Source organism: Balaenoptera physalus, assembly GCF_965194825.1.
Source record: "Balaenoptera physalus genome assembly, chromosome: 2".
Lineage (NCBI taxonomy): Eukaryota > Metazoa > Chordata > Mammalia > Artiodactyla > Balaenopteridae > Balaenoptera > Balaenoptera physalus.
In genome coordinates, this window is record NC_138883.1 from 81,590,437 (window position 1) to 81,617,320 (window position 26,884).

The 26,884-nt window shown below is 35.3% G+C and overlaps 1 long non-coding RNA gene across 7 annotated transcripts in view; it reads right to left on the reverse strand.

The window, feature by feature from the left end:
• Nucleotides 1-26,884, reverse strand: part of LOC309651089 — an 808,972-nt gene that overhangs the window by 397,775 nt on the left and 384,313 nt on the right. For all 7 annotated transcript variants that reach the window (XR_014257916.1, XR_014257917.1, XR_014257918.1 and 4 more), the window contains exon 3: nt 19,877-19,927. This is a non-coding gene — a long non-coding RNA (uncharacterized lncRNA). The remainder of the gene's footprint in view (nt 1-19,876; nt 19,928-26,884) is intronic.

Genomic DNA, 26,884 nt, shown 5'->3' on the forward strand with positions numbered 1-26,884 from the left:
ATAAAACTATTAACACATTATACATAATGAGATAATTTTTGTAAACTCAATTAAATTTCTTAGAAGAAGCCCTACAAATTATTGCTTAATTTTAATCATGAGAAATTTATAACAAAGGATGTTAAATGAGACTCTTTCTCTTATGTCAGAGTTTCAGGAGAGACACAGAGCCGAAAATAGAGTTAAATATCCCACATCATGTAGGGAACTGTGACCATCATTGCAAAACTTGGAAAGAGGTGGCTCAAATGATTCTCCCAGCATCAGTTCATCACTAACCTCTAAGCTTTAAGAAAAGGAGAATTCATCAAAGTATAGAACTGGAGGACAAGGTAATCAGTATAACCTTTCCTGTTATGACAACTTGAAAAGCAAGACAAAGTATGAGAAAATGAAATCTGCTTAAGGTCTCAAAGAATAACAAAATAGTCAAGAATTGTCAGGCTAGATTCTAGGGAAGACAGAAGTTCAGAGAAGTGACATTTTCAAGAAGACATTATCAATCTGTGATTACCTTCCCTAACTTTACTAATTCCAGAGAGTGTTCCTAAGTAGTTAAGAGGCTAAACCCTACTTTTGATGGCTTCCATGGACTAGAAAGAGAAAGATTAATGTTAAAGTCCTACAAGGACGGTAGATCTGGTGATCTAGAAGTAAGTAGGGTAAGCTATAAGTAGAAAGATCATTATAGGAACTGAAGCTCAGCTGAATCATCTCCATTGTTAAACTTGGATTACTGTAATCCTGTACTGGTGCTGCTACCAGATGCCTGACGAGCAAACAAAAATCCTCTCTGTAGGAAGGTAACATCATCCTAGGCTTTCAATTATTTCTGCAAACGATTCTGCAAATAAAGGTCTAGCATATTAAAACATATAATCAAACAACAAATGTACAAAACAGTCAATTCAACATGAATAGAGCCAGTAAAAACAATCGAAACATACCCAAACAGAATACAAAATTGGAGATATCTCACATAAAATTTATAACAGTTTTATTTACTATGTTCAAGGATGAAGAAAAGATAGAGAATTTCATCAGCTACTCCAAAATATATTAAAGAATAAAATGGGAATTCTGAATCTGAAAAATTCAAAAATGCAATAACCAAAATAAGAACTCGACAGATGGGTTAACATCAGATAAGGCATAGCTTATGAAACAATTTGGAAACTGAAGCATGGGTCAGAAGAAAATTTACAGAATGAAAAAAGAAGAGACAAAAGATTAGAAAATGTAGAATGTAGTATATATGACCTAGATGGTACCATGGAAAGGGGTAAATTATTTGAATTCAAGAAGAGGAGAGGGTGAGAATAGGCAGAAGCAGTATTTGAAAAGATAATAGCTGAGAACTTTCCAGTACTGATGAAAAACTTCAAGCCACATATAAGTAAAAGACACTATGTATATTGTAGTAAAGACTATTTGAAAAATAACGATAATGAAAGGAAATAAAGGAAGTACAATCTGATATTCTTTAGGCAAAGGGATAATGGTTCTGATGGAAGCCGAGAGATCCAAGGAAAAACATTAAGCATTTGAAAAGTTTAAATATTTGGATAAATCTATATTAATAGGGATGGTTTAAAACAGTAATAATGTACATGTTATATATATATATAAAATTATATATAAAATTTACAGACATAATTAAAATATAAGAGAATAATGACATACAATTCAGGAAGGAGAAATATGGTTACAATATTACAAAATCCTCAAATCCTTACATTGTAGTTTAAGATGATAAATGTGCCAATTAATACTAGACTTGCATAAGTCAATAATACATGCTGTAATGTTCAGAGAAAGCATCAATAAAATAGCAAACGTGTGTAAATTTCAAGCTAATATTAGGAAAAGTGAAATTTTTAAAAAACTCAAATAACCCAAAAGGAAACCCTAGTGAATGTGAAGCAAATAAAAACCACTTAAGATAATAGAACTCAACTCAAGTATGTCAGTACATATGCTAAATGTAATGTACTAAAGGTTTCAATTAAGAGACAAATATTGTTAGGCTGAATTAAAAATAAACAACTGTAAAGGTAAATAAGCAACACATCTAAAATGTACAAATAAAAAACCTGTGATTGTTCTATCAATTACTAAAAGAGCTTTGTTAAAGTCTTTCACTATATTGTGGATTTGTCTATTTCATCTCATACTTCTGTTGATTTTTGTTTTATATATTTTGACAAGGTATTATTAGATGCATATGAATTTGGAACTTTTAACCTCTGTGGCACAGTACTCCTATTTCTAGTAATGCTTTTGCTTTAAAATCAACTTTGACTTTAATAGTACAGATAAGGCTTTTTAAAAATGTTTAATTACAGAAGAATTACATAGTGATTACTAAAAAATTCAAATAGTAGGTATTTATATTGTAATTCAGTTTTCAAAGCCTTTGCTGTGCTTCTTTAGTTATGTTCCACAGATGTACTGCTTATGGGTGACCTTAGTATTTGTGCCAGTTCAGATAGAAAATTAGGGATGCCCTTCTCAGTCTCTCTCCTGCCAGGGTTTTCTACCACACGCTCCAGTTCTCAGGAGCTCCTTTTCCCAGTTCCTCTGGCCAGAAAGACTGGATTCTGTCAAAGTTAAGCCTCCTGAGCTTTCGTACAGATCCAAGCAAATGGGGTAGAGTGGCAAGGGAAAAAGAGAGAGAAACAATGACGGGGATTCCCCCACATTCTTCTATGACAGGAGCCCCTTTTCCCAGTTTCTCTATCCAAGATCTCTGAGAGTCTTAGATGCCTGTGCCACTGTGCATTTAGAACTGGTTTGGGGGCAAGGAAGGGAGAATCAAAGGAAAAAAATGGGAATTATGTAGCAGGATGTCTCACAAAGGGAATCTATCAAAAGTCATCAAGGTGTGAATCAATTTTACATTGTCCACCCAATGGTGACCAACTTGTGTTCAGGAGTAAATGAAACCTCTCCAAATTTCTGCTGACTCTCACCAGTGTCATAGAATCCCATTTTGTCTCCACAAATACTCATCCTCCACTATACTCCTGGTTTAGGGAGGACCCAAGAAAGCAGGGGTTTGTTCTAGATTAGGTGCTCTCAGAAAGAGGGGGCAATTCTATGACTGGACATTTCAATAACTTGTATCCTTAGAGAAGGCAGACTAGAGCAAGGCTTAAGGTTATAATTGATAAAGAAGTATCAGCCACTTATAGTACCCAGGAGAGAGGGATGTTTGCTATTTTGCACAAAGATCTTGTTGTTGTCCGTGCTTAAAGTTACGAATTTGTCTTGTTTTGTCTCATAGTTTCAGAGTGACCTTGTCTAATGTTAGTGAGATTATGTCCACCAGAAGAACAACATGGCCCAGCCCTACATATGAGACCAGTTTCTAGATGTCAGGGACTGCTTTTTAAAATTTCCCAGCACTCTGCCTAATATATAGTAGGCATTCAATAAATATTTGAAGTTGCTTTTAGATGTCAAGTGCAGATGTCAAGTAAAAAGAGAGTTTAGGACTGTGCTCTGAGGAAACTCCATCATTGAATGGCCAGGTAAAGGAGAAAGAGGCTGCAATGGAAAATAAAAAATAATCAGAGAGATGGAAGGAAAACAAGGAGAGTGTGATGTCACAGAGAGGAAGGGAATCTTTCAAGGACAAAAAAAGTGGTGGACAGCTGTCAGATATTGTTAGAAGTCAAGGAAGATGAGTTCCGAACACTAGAATTAACAACAGGGAAGTCACTGGCATCCTTGGTGAGAGGAGTTTCAGTGGAGCAATGGCAGGGAAAGTCAGACTAGGGTGGGATGAGAAACGAGCAGGAGGCAAGACAATTGCTTACAAAGAGGAGAGTACAATTAGATTTGTTGAAGGGTCATGAAAGGTCAAGGAGGAGTTAAATTATTTTTAACACAGAAATTATTTTCATATTTATATGTTGATGGGATGAGTCTAGTCAAGTGGAAGAGATTAAATATACAGGAAAGAGAAAAACTGATAATGATTTTAGAAAAAGCTGGCAGGAAAAGAATCCAAAATAAATGTTAATGGTCATGGGATCCATTGTGGTGTTTTTTTGTTGTTCTTGTCTTTGTTTTTTGCTTCATTCAAGGTATTAGCTGCAAGTGTCTAGAGGTTAAACCACTGAATTAAATCTAAACTGATAAATACCATAATTAGATTTGTATTTGAGAAAGATAACAGCATGAAATGGAAGATGGTTAGAGGATTTCAAAACTGGAGACATGACAACATTTTGGAGGTTAGTCCAACAGTTCTGAAGAGGAAGGTAGGGATCTGAACTACAGCAATAACAGTTGGGATAGAAAAGAAGAGAGGACCATGAGAGTGCTCAGGAGAGAACCATGATGCCATGTGGTCATTAATTACAATCGGATGTCAAAAGGTGAACTAAGTAGAATGCAGAGGATAACTCCTAGACTTCCGACTCAAGTTACCAGGAAGAAGGTGATGCCATTCACTTCGTAAGAAATACAAGAGCAAAGCAGATTTGGATAGGACTATCGCGGAATGCGGGAAAATTATGATTTTGTTAACTCTTTTATTCATTCAACACATTTCTTTGAAATCTACTTTATGTCAGGAACTATACTAAACTCTGAAGAAACAGTCACGAACAAGAGAGCTGTGTTTCCTGCCCTATTGGAGTTTATATTAAGGTGATTTTTGAGTTTGAGATACTTTCAAGATTTCTAAATAGGTATGTTAAATAAACCAGTTGGATAAACTAATATAAGGTTTAGAAGAAAGGTCTGGGCTGAAAATAGAGAGACGCAGGGAGAGAGAAATAGAAACAGAATATTGACACGGATAATAGTTCTCTTAAAATATGTATCCAGATCCCCTGACAGCCTGAGCAAAGTAGATGATAATTAAGGAAGGCATATTTAAAAGTGTCCTAAAATCTATGGCTGTTTTTGTGGTCAGATCACTTTAACTATCAGTATAATTTTTCTATACAATATTCAAATCTATACTTATCCACATGGTATAACTGAATTGCATATTCTTTGGGATTAGACAGAACTGGGTTTAAATTCTAGCTCTGCCCCTCTGAGTGTGAGAACACAAGTTATCCAACATTTATTGAGCACATGTTATACACTAGTCCTTGTGTAAGGTACTGAAGTGTGTGGTTAGTAATCCATTGTCCTTACCCTGAAGAAGCGTCTAGATTCATGAAGCAGGTTGATTTTCATCTTTGCCAACATGAGAAAAATGAGATATCTTTATCATGGTGTTGTGAGGGGTAAGTGAGGCAAGAATGCATTGTACCTCACACATATTTCTCCATAACATGCTATGGAGTTAGCTGGATAGTAACATCATCTTTTAGGGTAAAAAGGTCACTGAAAGTATATTCTTCCAAAAATTAGTCACTACTTATGCTCCTGGGATTGCTTTCAAGTGTTTCCCATAGAGTATTATATTTATTGGCTTGTTTTTAAGGAACCTTAGCAATAGCTGCTGCACTATCATGAGCTGATTCAACAAGCCAGAGGCAACATTTTCTTTGCAGGATATAGTTATGCCAAAGCACTCATTTGGTATCCTGTGGGTTCATGCCCTGCTGAATCCTGATGAATTAGCTTTTTAGCAAATTTCTGCTTATCTGCCTTATGCAATCTAAAAAGATCAGGATGACACAGGAAAGAGATAATTAAGGAAAGAATTCAAAAGGAAGAGAATCACAGAAAGAGAATATCTGTCATTCATTTTCACTAGTGTTTGGCAGTAAACTGTAGTGCTTAACAAAGTTTATGTACACCAATATGTTTAAGCAATTGCTTATAAATTCCCAGCACTTTAAATTCATATACTGAGAAGCTGAGACCCTTTGACTAGTCATAGTACCTTAGCGACTACTGGCCAAAGTCCTTGTTGACTTTCTGGAATCATCAAACTATTACAAAAGGCCTAGAAGGTTTACACTGTTAGTCTTTCCATGCACCCCTGGCTATGTTACCCACAAATCTTCCCTGCAATATTGAGTGGAATGTATTCAACAATTCTTAACCCGGAGTATGTTAAAATCTTCTGGGAGGGCTGATTTCTACAAGGAGTGATTCTTACAAGGAAGTTGGTTTTCTCTCTCTCTTTTTGTTTTACCTAAAGTGAGCAGCAACATCTGAGAAACCTAACTATATCTCTTTTAAGATAAATACATAGAAAAAGGAGAGGTGGTTGGGTGTGGTGCTATAACTCACATGTCCTAGTAAACTTAGCTTTCTTTAGAAAGAATACACTTCACTGTGCATTTACAAAATGACTGACTCTAGGGAATATTCTAGAAGTATTTAGAGCTTTTTCTGTTCACATGGAACAACAGAGAAAATCACACTAAACTGCAATAAAGCATACAGGTATTTTAACCCCTTTTCCATCTATCTTCCACCACATCTCTGGAAGTAGTGTAATCTATTACCATTTCAGTGCTTGACATCAATGGTGTAATGAAATACACACATATTCAGCACCAAGTTTCTTTCTGGTTATAGATTCAAATCCTTTTAATACACAATCCAAGGCTCTAGGAGAAATTGCTATAGAAGGATTTTCTTTTTCTTTATTGGAGTATAATTGCTGTACAATGTTGTGTTAGTTTCTGCTGTACAACAAAGTGAATCAGCTATATGTATACATATAACCCCATATCCCCTCCCTCTTGAGCCTCCCTCCCACCCTCCCTATCCCACCCCTCTAGATGGTCACAAAGCATCAAGTTAATCTCCCTGTGCTATGCAGCAGTTTTCCAGTAGCCATCCATTTTACATTTGGTAATGTATATATGTCAACGCTACTCTCTCACTTCATCCCAGCTTCCCCCTCCCACCCCATGTCCTCAAGTCCATTCTCTATGTCTACATCTTTATTCCTGCCCTGCAACTAGGTTCATCAGTACCATTTTTTTTTTTTTTAGATTCCATATATATGCGTTAGCATATGGTATTTGTTTTTCTCTTTCTGACTTACTTCACTGTGTATGACAGACTCTAGGTTCATCCACCTCACTACAAATAACTCAATTTCATTCCTTTTTATGGCTGAGTAATATTCCATTGTATATGTGTGCCACATCTTCTTTATCCATTCATCTGTCGATGGACATTTAGGTTGCTTCCATATCCTGGCTATTGTAAATAGTGCTGCCATGAATATTGTGGTACATTACTCTTTTTGAATTATGGTTTTCTCAGGGTATATGCCCAGTAGTGGGATTGCTGGGTCATATGGTAGTTCTATTTTTAGTTTTTTAAGGAACCTCCATACTGCTCTCCATAGTGGTTGCATCAATTTACATTCCCACCAACAGTGCAGGAGGGTTCCCTTTTCTCCACACCCTCTCTACCATTTATTATTTCTAGATTTTTTGATGATGGCCATTTTGACTGGTGTGAGGTGACACCTCACTGTGGTTTTGATTTGCGTTTCTCTAATGATTAGCGATGTTGAGCATATTTTCATGTGTTTGTTGGCAATCTGTATGTCTTCTTTGGAGAAATGTCTATTTAGGTCTTCTGCCCATTTCTGGATTGGGTTTTTCTTTTTGATATTGAGCTGCATGAGCTGCTTATATGTTTTGGAGATTAATCCTTTGTCAGCTGCATCATTTGCAAATATTTTCTCCCATCTGAGGGTTGTCTTTTTGTCTTGTTTATGGTTTCCTTTGCTGTGCAAAAGCTTTTAAATTTCATTAGGTCCCATTTGTTTACTTTTGTTTTTATTTCCATTACTCTAGGAGGTGGATCAAAAAGGATCTTGCTGTAATTTATGTCATAGAGTGTTCTGCCTATGTTTTCCTCTAAGATTTTTAGTGTCTGGCCTTACATTTAGGTCTTTAATCCATTTTGAGTTTATTTTTGTGTATGGTGTTATGGAGTGTTCTAATTTCATTCTTTTACATGTAGCTGTCCAGTTTTCACAGCACCACTTATTGAAGAGGCTGTCTTTTCTCCATTGTATATTCTTGCCTCCTTTGTCAAAGATAAGGTGACCATATGTGCATGGGTTTATCTCTGGGCTTTCTATCCTGTACTATTGATCTATATTTCTGTTTTTGTGCCAGTACCATACTGTCTTGATTACTGTAGCTTTGTAGTACCGTCTGAAGTCAGGGAGCCTGATTCCGCCAGCTCCGCTTTTCTTTCTCAAGATTGCTTTGGCTATTTGGGGTCTTTTGTGTTTCCATACAAATTGTAAAATTTTTAGTTCAAGTTCAGTGAAAAATGCCATTGGTAATTTGATAGGGATTGCATTGAATCTGTAGATTGATTTGGGTAGTATAGTCGTTTTCACAATGTTGATTCTTCCAATCCAAGAACATGGTATATATTTCCATCTGTTTCTATCGTCTTTGATTTCTTTCATCAGTGTCTTATAATTTTCTGCATACAGGTCTTTTGCCTCCTTAGGTAGGTTTATTTCTAGGTATTTTATTCTTTTTGTTGCAATGGTAAATGGGAGTGTTTCCTTAATTTCTCTCTCTGATTTTTCATTGTTAGTGTATAGGAATGCAAGAGATTTCTGTGCATTAATTTTGTATCCTGCTACTTTACCAGATTCATTGATCAGCTCTAGTAGTTTTCTGGTGGCATCTTTAGGATTTTCTATGTATAGTATCATGTCATCTGCAGTGACAGTTTTACTTCTTCTTTTCTGATTTGGATTCCTTTTATTTCTTTTTCTTCTTTGATTGCCATGGCTAAAACTTCGAAAACCATGTTGAATAATAGTGGTGAGAGTGGACATCCTTGTCTTCTTCCTGATCTTAAAGGAAATGCTTTCAGTTTTTCACCATTGAGAATGATGTTGGCTGTGGGTTTGTTATGTTGAGGTAGGTTCCCTCTATGCCCACTTTCTGGAGAGTTTTTATCAAAAATGGGTGTTGAATTTTCTCAAAAGCTTTTTCTGCATCTATTGAGATTACCATATGGTTTTTATCCTTCAGTTTGTTAATATGGTGTATCACATTGTTTGATTTGTGTATTTTGAAGAATCCTTGCGTTCCTGGGATAAACCCCACTTGATCACGGTGTATGATCCTTTTAATATGCTGTTGGATTCTGTTTGCTAGTATTCTGTTGAGGATTTTTGCATCTATGTTCATCAGTGATATTGGCCTGTCATTTTGGTTTTTTGTAACATCTTTGGTTTTGGTGTCAGGGATATGGTGGCCTCGTAGAATGAGTTTTGGAGTGTTCCTCCCTCTGCTATATTTTGGAAGAGTTTGAGAAGGACAGGTGTTAGCTCTTCTCTAAATGCATAGTGAGATTTGACTATACATTGGCCTTTGGGTCTCAGTGGAATTTTCAGATGGTCCACGTCAACTTTACCTAGTCCAAGTTGTTTTTCAGTACAGTAAATAAAAGGAAAAAGAACCCAGACTTTAGAATTAGACCTAATGCACATAAATCCTCTGTATTAGGGTTCTCCAGACATGTGCAGATTTATTATAGGAGTTGACTCACATGGTTATGGAGGCTGAGAAATCCCACAGTCTGCTGTTTGCAAGCTGGAGAGTCAGGAAATTAATTCAGTGTGGGTCCAAATGTCTGTGAACCAAGAGGTGCCAATGGTGATGGAATAAGTCGCAGAGTCTGAAGGCCTGAGAACCAGGAGCATTGATGTCTAAGGACAGCAAAAGAAAGATGTCCCAGCTCAAGAAGAGAGAGAGAGTTTGCCCTTACTTTTCCTTTTGTTTTATTTTGGCCCTCAACAGACTGGATGATGCTTGTCCACATTGGTGAGAGCAAATATTCTTAGTCTACTGAATCAAAAACTAATCTCTTCTAGAAACATTCTCACAGACACACTCAGAAATAATATTTTTATCTGGGAAGCTCTTGTCCCAGTCAAGCTGGGACAAGGAAGCTTATGGTGGTAATGAAAGTCCCAGATCAGTTGACTTAAAATTAGTCAAAAGGGAGATTATCCTGGGTAGGCCTGACTCAGTCAGGTGAAGCTTTTAAAAACAGGGTTTAAGCCCTCTCTGAAGTCTGAAAGATTCTCCTGCTGGCCTCGGAAAGTAGCTTCCATATTGTGAGAGGTGTTTGGGAGTGTCACAGGGCAAGAAACAGAGGGACATCTAGGACCTGAGAGTGGCCCCTTACCCCCGCCAGCATGAAAAAGGAGGCCTTAGTCCTACAACCACAAAGAACAGAATTCTGCCAAAAATCACATGAACTTGAAAGAGAAGTTCAAGCTTTAGAAGGAAACACAGCCCGGCCAACCCCTTGATTGCAACCTGTGAGTTTGTGATTCACAGAAATAGTGAGATAACATGTGTGTTTTTTTAAGCTGCTAAGTTTGTGGTAATTTGTTACACAACAGTAGAACACTAATACAAAATACACATTTTTATGGTCTTCTAACAGGCTATTTTCATAGTGATTCAGGAGAAGATACTGTCTAATGGTTTGAGAATCAGAGAAGAATGTGACTGGAATAAAATGGTTTCAGCAAGCAGGTCATTTGAACCTGCTGAACATTTCCAAACATTTAGGTAAAGTCAGAATGCAGTATAGGGGCCGGGAAATATTTATTTTTAAGGAGGGAGAAAAAACTTCACTTCCAATTCCATTAACAAACTACTCACTTCTATCAATAACTAAACCAACCCAAATTACACTGCTTCTTAGTTAAAGACACAGTAATTTGACCACTATTCTAATAAATCAGTTGAAGGGTTAGGAAACAATTTAACTGGAAGAAATGACTCTGTTTACCAGCACAAATAATGTAAATAATCTCATAGCACTAATTATAAGTGATTGGATACCCTTAGGATGGTTAATAATGGATTTAAATGGGAATCCTTGAGCTTGATTTGCTGTTTTAATGTTAGATGACTTATTCTAGAGTCAGTCTCAGACATTTACAGGTTCCAAAGATGACCTAAAGACCAAATATCTAGATATAAAGAAATCACAAGCTTTGGAAAAGAGGAAAATGAGCTTGAAGATTACCATAATGGCCTTTTATTTGAAATCTGTATATGTTAAAATGAATTAAGTGAAATAGACACATAATTATACGATTTTTAGGTGTAGGCTCATGATAAAGAATAGGGTTCAGTATCTTAAAATCATCAAACAGCAAAGGGAGTCATAGTCCAATGAATGTTTTATCACCCTTGAAGACATATACTGTAGGCTCACAACTATGAATAAAAGTAGCTTAAAAACTCAGAAGCAAAAATGACTTCTGGAAAAGTGGCAAGAAATGAAAAAGTACCAATGAGACACACACACACTTTATTTCTTGTAAGGCAAAAACACATTAGTCACTTCAGAGCATTTATGTAAAAAGATTTTGTTCTTGAGGACTAGCAAATTTAAATTTGAATGTCTTTGAGTATGAGTGTGTGAGTATATGTGTGTGTGTGTGTGTGTGTGTATGTGCGGGTGAACAAATATGAATGGAAAGATAGAAGGGACATATAAAGAAAATCACCCAAGATTCTTTGCCCCTTACCTAAGTAGAATTAAAAACTATGTCAAATCACATACTTAAAAGCACAAAGAAAAATTGATTTGCAGTTTTATGGAAGTAGGTCATTTAGTGTGAAGGTTATATTTCACAGTCTCTTAACTATTCTACCTTATTCTCAATCCAGGTCTTTAAAAAGAAAAGAAAAGAAAAAAGCATAATGCTTATCAACACTTAGCTAGGTATGATAAGAGTCTAATAGACAGTAAGTGAACTACATTTTCTGACTCTGTCCAAAATTTGAGAGCTGGTGCAGTCTATCCATGGTGTTGAGGGGGCAATGTGAATATACTGATGGCTACTACTAATAAGTCTGTCATCATTGTGAAATTTTTTATTTGGAGGACATGAAAAAATGAGTCCATCAATGTTGAGCAAATAATATACTGTACAAGGCTTCTCTGGATGATCAAGAAATGTTAAAACTTCAATAAAACTCATCTACTAAGGTAATATCTAATTCTCCTATTGCAAGGAGACTTGTGAACATGAGCAGGGGATTAGCACTGGTTTCATCATCATTTTTTCTATTCATCAATAAAAAACTTAATTTAAAATTTTTTTACTACCTAAGAATACATGTTTATTATAGAAGAATTTGAAGATATAGGTAAGTGATAAGAACATAATTAAAAGCATCCATAACCTTCTAACCATTTTAGTAGGATATTCTTTCCTTTTATCTAAGCAAAATATGTATCTATATGTATAAACATAACCTTTAAAAATACAATAGCTATAAAATTAAATGAAAAATCCTCTGGGTAGCTAAACCACTCTGGGTTTTATGGTAACATAAGTTGGAGGGTGCATCCAAGAGCCCGCATGGGTCCTCTGAATCACAGGGGCATGCCCATGATATAGAGTAGATATGGTGACATTTATCAACAACAACGTCTATGTTTTCATGGATCCTAACAATATACATAATACTTGTCACATATTTAATAGGTTAAATTTGTATTATAATATATTGATATCGTACTTGTACACAAGACTTGCTTCAGGGTGTAACTGCATTCAGCACTGGACAGCAAGCTAACAAAAACTGCAGCAAAAACAGTTTTACGACCCTCCATTGACTTGTGTTTTATATCACATTATCTTATTGCAGACATTTGAATTAAAGGTTAACAAATACTATTTAATGGGTTGTCTGAATGAATGTACAGTGCATGAATACATGCTTCTTGCAATTTTTATCAGTTTTGATACTACATATGCTTTGTGATTTGGGTTCAGACAGGACTGTAAGTGGGTGATGGCTCTTGACTGACTCTTTTAAGTAATATAAAATAGCACATTTTGTTAGACTTCCTCCAATTAAGTGTACATCCCCCATTAAGGCAATCTGTCATCATTTTCATAATGTCATTAACATCTACAATGTAACTCACAGGGGCTTTGTTCTTCTTTCAAAATTAGTAGCACATACATTATATAGAAAGCTTAAAGTACAAAAACAAATTTAAGGAGCCTTCAACTCTAAGCTATACAATTATCTTTAGTGAATTACATAGAAGATATGACTTTACTAAGAAAGAAAAGCCCACAGAAATTATATATCCATTAAAATGGATTAATGATATAAAATATAAATTTTCTTTCTAATGTAGCTATCAAGAAACATGGTTTACTGCACTACTAAATGTATTTGGCTAAGGAAAATAATTTAAATTATTGGACTACTGAAAGTAAAAATCAGTATATAAAAGTTATGATTTTTATATAAATGGCATTATCAGTCTTAAGAAATATTTTGGAAATTTTTCATGGATAAAAATAATATATTAAGTGCCTAATAAAAAAGATAAAATTTTATTAGGAAATTTAGATGGTAATAGCCAACTTTAAAATACTAAAACACATCTTATTTACTACTGTGGCTTCAGTAAATAGATTAAGATTCAATTAATAACACATACAGGGAGAAAATTTAAGTTTACAAAATAGAGTGAAGGTTCTGCTCTAAGAAGACTATTTCTTTATATATTCACACAAAAGTGTATACTACTGTATAAATATGAAATAGAAATGAAAATGTGTTTTTTTTACTGTGACCTAAAGTTGTCAACATGTATAAAGGCTCTCTTTAACAAAATTTTTCTCATTAACAGTTAGGTTACAAATAAAGTATCAAATAAAACCTAACTTGTAGGATAGAGACATCATAATCATTTTTCAAATCATAGGAATCTCCTCTCTCTGAACTTGACTTGCTGTCTCTTGCAATGGCTCTTACAGTAATCTACTGAACATTACAATTAGTTGAAATCATGTCTTTTCTGCCTTATTAGAATATACATTCCTTAAAGTAAGGATTAATATTCTGTGTCCCTCCAAAACTCTTACACAGCTTAGCACAGCACTTTGCACATTACAAATACTAAATAAGTAAATGCCCTGCAATTATCTTAAATATAACATGTCCAAAATTAATTCATTAACTCCACTTCAATATCTCTTCCTTCTTTAAGATTCCTTATTTCAGTAAATTTTCCAACCATTGAGCCTCCTAAGCAAAATACCTGGGAGTCATCTTTGACTACTCCCCCCGGTTCATGCTCTATAGTCTCAAGGTTTGTCAAATTCCTGTTTCAATGTAAAACCCTAACATTTCTCAGTTCTGGCTTCTCTATTCTTTCTCCATGCACGCCATCTCTTGCTAGGCCCTCCTTTTCTTGGCATCCATCCCAACGGTTCAGTTGCTCAATATCTTTTTTATTTTAATGCTTGGAATATATTTGAGTTCTATTTCCTAGGTCCAAAATCCTCTGTGGTATTGGGGTAACTTTTGTTCAGTCCATTCAGCACAGTATTTCCCAAATTTGCTCCACAGCAGCCACTCTGCAACCTCCTTTATCTCTGATGTCTTCTCAGAGTTTTGCTTTTTTTCCTAATTATCACATTCAGGAGTGAGTCACCATTCATTTGCAGTAGAACCAAAATCCTTAATGTTGCTTAAATTATAAACCCAAGTCATTAATATATATTATATTAGATTAGGCCCAATGAGACCTTAAATTTGGGAATAAAATGCTACATACATAGACAAGGATAATCCTTTTTAGATTTAAAAGAATATCAACAAAGATCAAATTTGTGCTTCTTCTTCAGTGGGAGTTTTTAAGACACAGTGATGAGTTTCTGGAAAGCTTTTCTCTAAAAGGTGAGTGGTCCTCAACTAAAGTTAAGTCAGTTATTTTACTTCATTCTCTGTACAAAATCCTTTTCACTTAAAATAACCACCTTAGCAAAGAAAAATACTGTCACTATGGTGAATTATTATAGTGTAGCAAACTGAGTGAACTGTTTCTGAGGTTCTTTCATGTTACATCCAGACAATCAAAATCATATAAGTAAGTACATAGTGAATTGCCTCTTCTTTTGGAGAAAGATATAGTACATGCCACAGAAATGCTAACCTAAAAGTCTAATGATAAACAAACTCCCAATTCATTCATTCCTTCAACACACATTTTATAAGCTCTTACTGGGTACAAGCCAATGGACCAGACCTGGCCTACTTGCTTGCTTTTAATTCTCTATGCCTCATCAGGGGACGGAATCGGGTTCTCAAACAAGAATAAAGGCAACAAACATGGCATTTAGTGATTGTGTGTTCATGATCACATCGTTATGTGATCACATAGGATTCATGTGGAGATTACTGCATAACAAGACAGCTGAAATGGAAATATCACACAGTCTGAAATTATCACACAGTCTGACCAGTCGAATCCATGTGTTAGACTCACACTATTTGAACTTTTTAAAGTCATTTAAACTTTCTTGCCTTAAGTTTTTTCATTGAGTAAGCACTAAGCATTTCTTTGAGTAAGCATTAAGATAATAATAGCCAAGACTTAATAAGTATTTCATACCTGCATGATACTCCACACAATTGTTGCATTAATTCTCACAACAATCCTAAAAGGCAGACAATACTCCCAAGACTCAGATATTATTACACGATTATATAGATAAGGGATCTGAGGTTCAGAGAAACAAGAAATTTGCTAAATTTCCAATATACCGTAGGGTGGAATTTAAACTTGCTTCATCTGATTCAAGAGCCAGGTTCTTTCTACTATATCACACTGCCTTATGACGTAGCAGAGGAGGGATTCCCCACTACATCCAATGTAGAAACCCAGCTCAGTATGTCTGCCATTACTATAAATAAATGGTGGAAGAATGTGTACACTTGCTTAACAAAGAAAATGTCCTTAACCAGAGTTAAACTGTAGGGCTCCTCTTAATTTATAATATTTGGGAAACAATAAAATCTTGTTCCTCATTAAAATTAGAGTCTAAAACCATTTTCAAATGGCTACAGGAAAAGTTACAATAAGCAGAATTCATTTATAAATCTATCTGAAGGCAAGGGGTAGACCATATAATTGCATGAAATACTTTGCTGACTTAACAATATTAGCTTTCTTATCTTCATATTAAAGCTTATATTTAGAAACTAGCTCCATTCATAATTTTTAATGTCACTGAATTGAGAGAATTAAAAATTTAATTTTCACTGTTTATAAAACAACCTAGACAGCTTCATTAGGTTGTTTTTGTTAATTCACTGACTTTGAACCCAAAGCTATTGGTTTTAAAAATTAACTTTCAATTTTAACCTTAAATGAAAATTTTCTTTCCATTTAGACAGCTTGTACCTGCCAATTTGCACAGTCATTTATGCATTTACTTTTTTATTCAACAATAGCTTTTGAACATCTAATATGGGCTGATCCCTCTGACAGAGGTGTAGCAGATGTAGAAGAATGTAGTAGGCCTGACCCTGCTTTCTAAGGTCTAGTCTTGGGGGTTGAGCTGGGAAGAGAAGACAATTATGCAAGTAATACCAACATCATATCATGAATATTTTCATGGGAGAAGTACAGGTTGCCACGTGAGCATGTAACAGGGGACTTAACTTAGTCTAAGTAGTCAGCTAAGTTTTCTGGAGGTAGGAACACAGCTTCTATGGACTCAAAAATGAATAGAGTAAGGTTGGTCAGGGTAAGGGAAAATGACATGGAGTGGGTGGTACTTCAGAGAGAGTAACCAAATTGTAAATGGTCTGGTTTCCCATAGTGACGTTGATAGATACTACTCATTAGGCCCTATCTCTTGGAGAATAATCTTTAACTGCAGAAAAAGTATTTTGTGGATTTCAGTACAATTGCCAATGTGTATACAGAAGCTATTCCTGAACAGCATTCTGAACTTTGATTCTACAGTAAACAGATAGTCTTTAAACTGGGATCGGGCATAACTGTCAATATTAAGTGAACTTATGATCATCATTAGATAATCAGCCATCATGTCCTATTGATTGACATGCCAGGTACTTGATAGCACCAGGTATTATGGTTAATGCAAATAATTATTATTCCTGTGAGTTTAGTTAAGGGTCTTCATATTGATGTAATTAAAACTGCAGTGGCATTTGAAATGCATCACCTAAATAAAGCACCCTAAGGTTTACCCTATTAAGATTTGTAAGAGATCTAAGTAATTGCAATTTGTGTTATTTTATTCCACATACTACTTTCCTGAAGAAATCAATGTCTCTGCTATATATATAGCCATATATATATATATACACACACACATATATAGCCATATTATCATCAAATATTTCATCATTTTCATGAACAAAATTGTTCACTAATAGCACATCAACATCAGATGTAGCAGCAAATCCTTGTTTAATATTTAAATTTAGGAATTCTCATTGCCCATTATCTATCTATTAAGAATTACAAGTTCCAAATTAACTGAGAATTCCATGTTAATCGCATGCTTTATAATGAGATTGTTTGTTATCCCTAGCCTTCAACAGCACTGATTAAACCTCTCAGTATACTCACTAAGTCGATATTTTTTACCCACTGTTTTCACACCTAGTTCAGTGTGATATTTAAAAAGCAAACTAAAGAAGAGCATCATTTATTGTTAACTTTGTCCTATAGATGTCCTTTGTGCTTACAATTCTCTGACGTGCAGAGGTATCCCACAGAGAATAAAGAGAAAATATTACACCACAACACTAGAGCCATTTAGCTCTCTGCAATCAAAATCAGATTCTGCCTCCATACCACCCTAGAACAAATGAATGACTATTAGGTAAGATACTGCTATACTTTATTAGATTATTGAACTCATTTCAAACTTACCGATTTTTCATATATATATATATATAATTGCCAATTCACTAAATGTAGGTAATCTCAATTCTTTTTAGGAAACCAAGGTTTAAAATGGTTATACAATGGTAATGTAGGACTCAAACCCAAACAAATAATCCAAACACTGCAATAATAATCTACACACTACTACCTCTCAGGTATTAAAAAGAGTAGAAAAGGAGTTTCTTTAATGAGAGGTTAATTTTTTAAATAACTGACCAAGAACAAAATAAAATATAATAAGCCCCCAAAATACTGTCTTGAGTTCTCTAGGTTCTGATTAACTCCACTTATATTTTAACAGATCTAAAGAAAATGAAATCCAAATACTGACTTTGAAACATTGTGTTTTACCTCTGCTTACTAAAACTCTAGCAGTAAAGAAATATTTGCATCATAATATCATGGAAATGCAGTAAACTCATCATAAGGTCATTTTATTGAAGAAGCCGTTTTTTCAAAGTAAATAGAGATGAAAGAACAGATGTACAATAAAAGGAAACAACATACTTTATTTGTTCGTATTCTGATTGCCCACATGGTCTGCTACAAGAATACATAACTACTTCCTTTGAACATACCACTAAACAAAATTATTATATCCAGTGGCTATCATTAATGTAGAGAATGCATACTTCATTCACAGAGAGCATTTGAAGATTTCAGTCCTGAACTCATAATTTTTTTGGTGTGATGTTTATGACTACTCAAGCGCTCAATAATAATTTCTATTGCATACAACATTCACTTCCACATTTTTTTCAAACCTATGGACTAAGTTTATCTTAATGCTTCTGGGAAGTAATTAAGATTATTCCTACTTTACAAATAGGGAAACAGAATCACAGGACTCTGTAACCCATTTAAGTGAACAGACTTGCTGACAAATGGTAGCTTAAAAATGATTACCTGCCCTCAGTCTGCTTTCCAAATTGTCATTGAAATGACTACCCATGTATAAAAACAGAAAGCCCATATCAGCACTAGAAACCGTGTATGGTCACATCACACATCAGGATTCTTGAGGAATCTGCTACCTGCAGACATTATTAGAATGAAGAGGGGCCAACTCACTCTATAACCACTGTGGAGCATCTGAAAAGTGAGTGGATGGAATCCCAGCAGAAATCCAGAACACCTTCTAATTTGATTGGGTGAGGACAACTGGCAGCTTTAGGCTATAGACTAGAGACAACTGGGAGCAGTGATTACATGGCAAGGCTTTTTCTCCTGCTGTGCCCATCCAAGAATGAAAGCAATGCCATGCTGGCTCCTGCTGAGAGCAGCTATAATGAGCTTAAAACAGTTTCCAATTTCTTTGACACTCCTCCCACCAGTTTGCAATTGCTCTGTTTAAATGATGCCACATATTTTATTCCTTCATATTGATCCACTTTTCAGAACATCAGCATATTTTCATATGACAAGAGATGTTTTGTGTTTTGTTTTTTGTTTTGCTATCCTTACTGAGGGAGGTTTATGCTTGTTAATGTTAAGACATTGGGTGGATTTTGTCTGAGAAAATGTGATTCTATGTTTAACTCTACCTTTAGGTCCAGATTAAGGGGTAGGAGAAAGTTAACAGTTAGATGTAGTTTTACTTTATCATTTCAGAAATTCAGTAACAGAATTGGGGACAGACGTAGTAGGAAGATTTACCTTTGTACTAAAAACATCCTAGAATTGAGCATGGGGCATTTCCCCATTTTTTCTTGGGTTTGTTGTTTTTATGGTTACCTTCTGCTAGGTAAGGGATATTGAAGGCTGATAAAATACACACACACACACACACACACACACACACACACACACACACACACACACAACAAAGTAATAGGAATTTCTAAATTTAAAGATAAATAAAGAACAAATAGAGCTGAACATAAGCAAGGAGGAGGAGGGAGAAGAAAAATGTTCTGACTTGAAGAAAAACCTGGGGTTGAGGGAAGAAATATACCAAATGTTAAAACTTTGGATGGGAGGAGTCCCAGACCATGACAAAGAAGACAGAAGAATCAGGTAATGAGAAATAAAAATATCAGTTGGTCAATAAAGCTGATTTGAGAACCTGACTTAAATCATAGGCTACAATAGTGTTCTTAATAGGCTATTTGTGAATCCAACAGTTACACCCACCTAGTCACTAGCACAGCTGTGTGACAGCAGACCTCCAACATAGGGGCTGGCAGCTTACCCCAGGGGCCCAGGAACACCAGCTATGTATCCTCCCTGCAGCAAGCTGCATCTAAAAAGAGAAAGAAAGAGACAGAAATGTTCAGACGGGGCTGACCATCATCTACCAAACACACAACCAGACAAGTAACTTCTCCCAAGGAACTGGCTAGACAATGGGAAGGGGAATGCTTCAAGGGGACCAAGAGTACTACCAAAGACCCCTCACAGAACCATGAGACAAGAGAATAGCGTTTACTCCCCCCATATAAACACACTAGGCAAAATAGATTGAAAAGATCTATAAATTTGGATACACTCTTGGAATTACAATGATGGGGGAAGATTCATGCATCCATTCAGGCAGAAAACAAGCAAAAAACACATTGTATCTGAAAGGAAAAGAGAAATCAAGTTGTCCACAGTTTTTTTCTCTCTATAACATTAACTCTCCGGGACAAAATGGAGCCATAGCTATAGAGTTTTGAGGAAAAAATATGACAGTAAGCCAAGAAGCAATAGAAATACATTGCCAGGCATCTTACAAGAACAATAGAAAGACAATGCCAAGAATGCAGAGCTCAGAAAACTATCACCTGCAATATATTCCTTAAAAATTACTGAACACCAATCCTCCAGCTGATGGAGAGATGGATCTAACACACTTAAAAACATGACCCACTGTATTATAAAGGGACATTGGTATAATCAAAAATATTAGTAGCACCCAGTGTTGCTTGAATATTTCTTGTAATATGTCCATCAAACTTAACACAAATATAATAAATATTGAAAGAGAAAATATATACTCTAAAGTGAATAATAACCTGGATTTTGAAATCCAGAATTATGTTATAATAAACTAGAAATTTCAATATAAGGGGAAAGCAACTACAGGAAGTGCAAGTATCTAAAATTATCATTTTCTTAGAATCACTTGAAATTGTTTCATTTTTAATTACTAGAAAAATGTCTAATATCTTCAAGGACACTAGTAGCGTAACTTTCTTCCATATTTCAAAGGACCAAAAAGATTTAAAAAATTAAACTACATGAATATTGGAAAAAAATCTCGAGTTGTGGGTTGAAAAATATACCAAAGCTTAGATGATGCGCTATATAAAAGTTAATAAAACTTAAAAAGCAGTATATATAAATCACGTAACTTAGAAAACGATACACTTACTATATACGTTTCAGTGTTCTTAATATAAAAAGAAAAATAAATTAAGAAAATAAGTGACTGAAAAGTTAAGGATAACAAGAATAGCTGTTAAATAGCAAACAACAATAAAAAAGAATAATATGTAAAATAAACATAAGAGCTGGTTCTTTCAAAAAATGTAAAATTAAAAAAATTATGATAAATCTACACAAATACAAAGAGAAAATAGAAAAATCAGAAGTAATTTTAAATCATAAAAGAACACTACATGCAAAAGCATACCTCTCTTTTGAAAAAATTCAATGACATCGTAAATTTTCTAGGAAAATATAAATTACCAAAATCAATTCATAGAAGTAGATAATGCTTTGCTGAGAAATTTTTATAAGTTATCAAGGAATTATATTCAAATATATCTTCATACTTGATATATTTACAGATTAGGCTTTCTATACTTTCAAAGAATAAATGGTTCTCATATAAACAATTCCGAAAGCTAGAAGAAAAAATATTCATAATTCTCTTTTATATAGTTAGCATAATGAAAAATTGGCAGAGTGTATATTAAAAAAACACAAAGGCTGAGAGCTAAACTTAAGCTTACTCCTGAATATATAAAAGCGTGTGTGTGTGTTCATGAAGTATATATATGTGTGTGTGTAAAATTCTGAGTTCTTTATTCCATTCTATTGGTTTCTTTGTTTTAAGCAAGTATGATACTCATAGAATGCATTTGTAAGGATTTCAGGTAGGGCTACCAATGAATTTATAAATTATTGGTGTGTTAATATCTTTATATGTCAACTTGTCCCATCCAAGAGTATGGACTATCTTTGTATTTTCTGAGCTTTTTGCATCCTTTAATACAGTTTTATTTATTCCCCACAGAAATCTTAGGACTTCTTGTTAAAATATAACATATATTTTAGTTTTTCTTGACTTTTAAATGGAATCATATATTTGTTAAATTTTCTGGTTGCTTGTTACCATTGATTTTTTATTAATGATTGTCATAAATCAATCTTATATCTGGGAATAGTCTTCCCATCAGCAATATTGGATAAATAAAAAACAATGTGGAAAAACTGTAAAGAACTCAGAATGGCATAAATCTGGATCTATGTCAGACAAATGACATTGGACTATGAGAATGAAGCAAAAACATTTACAAATTGCAGGCTAACAAATATTCTAAAGTATTAAAAAAGTTTGTAATTCAAACAGAAGAATGGGTTCAAGAGAAAGCAGCAATAATGAACACATTTTAAAAAATTCATTATTAAGGCTAAATAACTGGGTTTTAAAAAATTTATTAAAAACAATCTGGAAATAAAATTTTACATGCTATCAACATGGGAAGTGGAAGTTGGGGGAACAGATGGGAGCAAAAGTATGCCACTGTTCTTTTTATACAAGGGGAGAAAAGAGATTATGACTAGACTATTACAGGCAAATATAAGCTCAAATATGTTTATTAAAAATCTAAAGGCCCTTTCTCCTTTTCTCTCTTTTGGTGGAAGCTGAAGAGTAAGCCAACTGTGTTTACATATTCAGCTTGACTGGGGACAAGGAAAGTTGAAAATATTCAACACACGGTTTAACAAAAATTTGAACATACACAGAAAATGACCAAAATTTTAGATCACATGCAAGGTGAATCCTGTAGTTTGCTCAATGAGCGCATCATGATCGAGAAGCATTTATCTGTAGAATGCAACAAAGGAGATCTAAAAATGTAAATTACATATGTAATTATTATATAATAAAATTATATAACATCCTAGTTTATACCGAAAAGAATTTGATAAATGTTAACAATTATAATTGTGAAAATGGCACTTGGTAAACTAGAAATCTAAAGGAATGTTCTTGACTTAATAAACGGTATGAACAAAAATCCATGGCAATCACTACATTTAATGGCGAAATACTACAAGTCTTCCAATTAAAGTCAAGGATGAGATAAAGATGCTGTGATCACTACTCTTATTGTATTGTTAGTTATACAACTCAATGTTCTATTCTCCAAGTTTGATAAGAAAAAGAAATTAGATTAAAACATTAGTAAGAAAGAGATAAGACTATTGTAGAATGTGCAATTACCTACCTAGAAAACTGAAAAGAATCAGTTGTGAATTACTAAAACTGATATTGAACAAGGTGACTGGCTACAAGATTAATAAACAAAATCAAATGGCTTGCCTATATGCCAGTGTGAAAGAGAAAGTTAACCAAACCAAACAAGCCAAAGCAAAATGTATTGTAATGGTGGTGGTGGTGGTAGTGGGGGAAACCACATTATAAAATGTCTGTGACAACAAGAAGAAAAAAATGACATTGCTTTCAAGATCATAATAACAAAGTGACATTATAACATTTTTTAAGAAAAATTTATCTTTAAGAATACTTAGTTAATTCACTATTGAGTCATTAACATTAGCTAATACCCTTTTTGAACCATCATTAATTTTCACAATAACACATTTATCTGCAAGTGTATTATAGCTTATAAGCAACTAAACCACATAATAGTCTTATGTACAAAAGAGGCATTGCTAAAAAGTTTATTAAAAATAGGACAATTTGTATCTTCTACTGCAGTCAGAAGCTTGAGGAAAAATGGATTTGTTTTTGAGACCTTATCTTAGCCTTTGACATTTAAGCTGGAAGTTGATTTCTATTTCTAGAGAAGAACTATATATTTCTGATCTTACATCCTCTTTATAATGAAGGGCTTCTGATACAGACTGTGTTCCCTCAAAATTCATATGTTGAAATCCTAACGCCAAGGTGATGGTATTAGAAGGTGGGGCCTTTGAGAGGTGATGAGGTCATGGGGGTGGAGCCTTCATGAATGGAATTAGTGACCTTATGAAAGAGACCCCAGAAGCTCTATTGCTTTTTCTGCCATGTGAGGACACAGTGAGAAGACAACTGCCCTCTATGAATTCAGGAAGCAGGTCCTCATCAGACAATGAATCTACCTGTGCCTTGATCTTCAACTTCTCAACCTCCAGAACTATGAGAAATAAATGTTTGTTGTTAAAGCCCCCCAGTCTATGGTATTTTTGTTAAAGCAGCCTGAACAGCTTGAGACAGTTTTCACATCTTTCTTCCAAACCAACAGTAACCAATTTGAATATATAATGTAAAATCCATTCAGAAGAGTTAAAAAAATTATAAAATACCTGGGAATAATATGTAAAACTTTTATAGAGAAAACTATATATTTTTACTTAAGGACATGCAAGAAGACTGTCTAAGGAGAAATGCCACTTCCATTGAGGTGAATATCCCATATTGCAAAACATGTCAATTTTTCTCCAATTCAATCTGTAAATTCAATACCTCCCAAAACAATATTGTGTGTGTATGTATGTGTGTAAAATAGAAAAAAATGATAACTGCATAGGGACTGGAATTTAATATGGTGATTCAGGTGGACTTTAACGCTATTTTTAGTAATTTAATTTTATACAGAGAGGAGGTGTTCAGGTATTGCCTGTGTAATTAACAACTAATTTAAAAATGACTTGAAAGATATTTTCTCCATTGTTAATAAGGTTTTTCTCTGAGTATTCTTATTTTCTTTTTAATTCACACTTTTCTTATATTTCTAACAATAAACATGTAGTTCTTTCATAATTAGAAAAAAGAAACATATTATTTAAAAACAGATATCACATTACAAAAAGGGGAAAGCCACCTGACTCTTACCTAGAATTCTATAAAGCTACTTAATCTAGATTCATTCCACCAAAAATACAGATAAAATATAATGTGAGGTGGGTTTTTTTTCCAATAATTCACTTCCAGGCCTCCAAAGGGGAAACATATGTTAGTGGTCTAAAAATCTATAGTCCAGCTCTGTGCCATAAGTATCATCTTATTATGTGTATACTCTTGCCAGGGGTTCACCGTTGTGCCAGGGAGCATTTAAAGATTATAAGGACCTATGGCTTTACATTCCTGAGAGCGCTATAGCCTAGAAATTCACTGAGAAGTCAGCATTGTTTATAGAAATTCGAGTTTTAATCAGCCAAGTTCCTGGGATCACTAAGGACAAAAACAAACAATCCTTATCATCATTTTAGCATAGTGCTCAAAGGTTCATTAGAAGCAGAGCAGCCAAACCAGACCTAGCAATTAATAGTGAGATTAAGATCATAGTCAGACACTTACCACACAGTGGACAGTAAGGAATACAGGCTGTATCAGATATACCCTGCCAGTGGAAGAATATGCTCTTCCACTATTCTGGAAAAACGGTAATTAATAGATCAAATTCAAAATTAAAGTCTCCAAGATGGTTAATTTTTTAATAGTTTCAGTTTGCATACTGCAAGTGTTTGCATATGAGTTTGCACACTTATGTTAGATATACTTTTTAAAAAGCATATTTCTAAGTCATATGAAAAACTGTTGTGACAATATCTCAGTGAATCTAATAAGGAAATTATATCCAGGCTGTATCAAGTATGAAAAATATTAATCATATTGTAGAAACTTCATTTGAAACTTTCAAAATATTTAGGAAAAGTTTGAAATGCTTAAAAATAAGAAGTTCTCTTTACAAAATTCAACATCTGAAGTATTTGGTGGTTAAAGAAAATGAAGTCCGGAGACCTTCAAGATGGTAGAGGAGTAAGATGTGGAGATCACCTTCCTCCCCACAAATACATCAGAAATACATCTACATGTGGAACAACTCCTACAGAACACCTACTGAACGCTGGCAGAAGACCTCAGACTTCCCAAAAGGCAAGAAACTCCCCACGTACCTGGGTAGGGCAAAAGAAAAAAGAAAAAACAAAGACAGAAGAATAGGGATGGGACCTGCCCTTCTGGGAGGGAGCTGTGAAGGAGGAAAAGTTTCCACACACTAGGAAGCCCCTTCACTGGCAGAAACAGGGGCAGGGGTTGGAGCTTCAGAGCCATGGAGGAGAGCCCAGCAACAGGGGTTAAGAGGGTGAAGCAGTGAGATTCCCGCACAGAGTATCTGTGCTGACCAGCACTCACCAGCCTGAGAGGCTTGTCTGCTCACCTGATGGGGCAGGTGGGGGCTGGGAGCTGAGGCTCAGGCTTCAGAGGTCAGATCCCAGGGAGAGGACTGGGGTTGGCTGCGTGAACATAGCCTGAAGGGGGCTAGTGCACCACAGCTAGCCGGGAAGGAGTCCGGGAAAAAGTCTGGATCTGCCTAAGAGGCAAGAGATCATTGTTTCGGGGTGCTCAAGGAGAGGGGGATTCAGAGCACCGCCTAAACGAGCTCCAGAAATGGGCGCGAGCCACGGCTATCAGCATGGACACCAGAGACAGGCATGAAATGCTAAGGCTGCTGCTGCAGCCACCAAGAAGCCCATGTGCAAGCACAGGTCACTATCCACATCTCCCCTCCCAGGAGCCTGTGCAGCCCGCCACTGCCAGGGTCCTGTGATCCAGGGACAACTTCCCCGGGAGAACACACAACACACCTCAGGCAGTTGCAACATCACGCCGGCCTCTGGCACTGCAGGCTCGTCCTGCATTCTGTACCCCTCACTCCCTCTGGCCTGAAGGAGCCAGAGCCCCCTAATCAGCTGCTGCTTTAACCCCATCCATCTGAGCGAAGAACAGACACGCTCAGGCGACCTACATGCAAGACGGGGCCAAATCCAAAGCTGAACCCCAGGAGCTGTACAAACAAAGAAGAGAAGGGGAAATTTCTCCCAGCAGCCTCAGGAGCAGTGGATTAAATCTCCACAATCAACTTGATGTACCCTACATCTGTGGACTACCTGAATAGACAATGAATCATCCCAAAATTGAGGCGGGGGACTTTGGGAGCAACTGTAGACTTGGAGTTTGCTTTCTACACCTAATCTGTTT